Raw genomic sequence first — 1,584 nt, 5'->3', positions numbered from 1 at the left:
CAAAAACCTGGATGAAGCCAATAAATACCTGAACAAAGCCAATACTGAGTGAATACAGCCCTCAAACATATTCAGTGAATTCAGTTCTTACCATAACTCTCAACCCTAGCACAAAACCTGGACGAAGCCAATAATGGGGAATACAGTCCCAAACACAGGGATACATTTCAAATATCCATCTTGTACACTTAGAAAATTGCTAGAATAAAAGCTTTTGTTAACATACACTTTCTGAAGAATATGAAGTCTGACAAGTGTCCATTTTTTAACTTTTGTTAACCAGGAAAGTCTGACTTTGGAAAAAAAAAAAAAAAAAGCTAAGTTTTAGCAGAGGCCCAGGGAGAAACACTCCAGACAGCCAAGAATAAAACCAGAGAACATGTAGCTGTCAGGCAACAAGGACACAAATGCAGAAACCACAGATTTTATGAGGAACAGAAAAAGTATGAGGGAAAATCCTGCAACATTTTCACAAATGGTGGTGGGTAGGGAATTCAGGCTCTTGCCACTTGGGCCCAAGGTACAGGGTTCAAGCCTTATTCACTACCCACCACCATGTACACCTGGGGCATTTTACACACACACACACACACACACACACACACACACACACACACACACACACACACACACACACACACACACACACACACACACACACACACACACCTCTGACAGTGCCCCATCTTCCTTCCATTCGTTTCTGCTAAGTGTCCGGTCCCGCTCCCATCTTCCGTTTCATACACCTAAGTGTCAGGTCCCGCTCCCATCTTCTCTCTTCCGGTCGTCAGGTCCCGCTCCCATCTTCCGGTCATCAGGTCCCGCTCCCATCTTCCAGTCGTCAGGTCCCGCTCCCATCTTCTCTCTTTCTGAAAGTGCTGCCGCTTGCTAGGTCCCGCCTGTGTGAGTTCCCGCTCACAAACCTTAAACTGACAACGATGATGTCAGCACACCTGCGACTGGACTATTTGGACTCCTTCTTAAAGGAGAATGTGCGTAAAAAAAAAAAAACTTTTTTTTTTTAATTATCTAGCCGTAGCCGATTCCAGGGGGGTGCAAGTGCACCCTTGGATGCAGCCCCTCTGATTCTTGCTTTGACCTTCTTATTCAAACTTCCTACCTCCTCATTTAGCCCTCCCACATACTTGAAGCTGGTAACCTTTTTCACTGTTTTCCCTTCTATCTCACTTCTCAGCTTCTTCTGATTTTGTGCATTTGCTGCCATTACAACTGTCTTATCTGTTCTCAGTTTCCTCCTGTGAACCTTTAGCTTTGCAAAGCATTCCCCTATCATTTGCTGAAGTTCTTTTTCAAAGTCTCCCTGTAATGCTACATCATCTGCATTCAGCAAGTTTGTTGACCCCCCCAACGTATTTGCTAATGTAGTCCATCATCAATATGAACAACATTGGGCCCAAAGATGAACCCTGATGCATGCCCACGTCCACTGGGATGCCTAAGTGAGTCTGAACACTGTTTATACTTGTGTCATTGGGTCCTTGTACATAGCCTCCACTAATTCAACCATGTTTTTTGAGACTTCAGACTGTCTCGGGAGTGCTCAAATCAACCTTCTTGAAACCT

The 1,584-nt window shown here is 44.4% G+C and overlaps 1 long non-coding RNA gene across 1 annotated transcript; it reads left to right on the top strand.

Annotated features, from left to right (window-relative positions):
- The first annotated feature begins 743 nt into the window (after window positions 1-743).
- On the top strand, window positions 744-996 carry LOC122810990. Its single transcript, XR_006366182.1, has 2 exons — window positions 744-791; window positions 846-996. It is a non-coding gene; the product is annotated as an uncharacterized LOC122810990 (long non-coding RNA).
- Window positions 997-1,584: the final 588 nt, after the last annotated feature.

Source organism: Protopterus annectens, chromosome 9.part0 (genome assembly GCF_019279795.1).
Source record: "Protopterus annectens isolate FY-2018-M chromosome 9.part0, PAN1.0, whole genome shotgun sequence".
NCBI lineage: Eukaryota > Metazoa > Chordata > Ceratodontiformes > Protopteridae > Protopterus > Protopterus annectens.
This window is presented reverse-complemented; position numbering and strand designations above follow the sequence as displayed.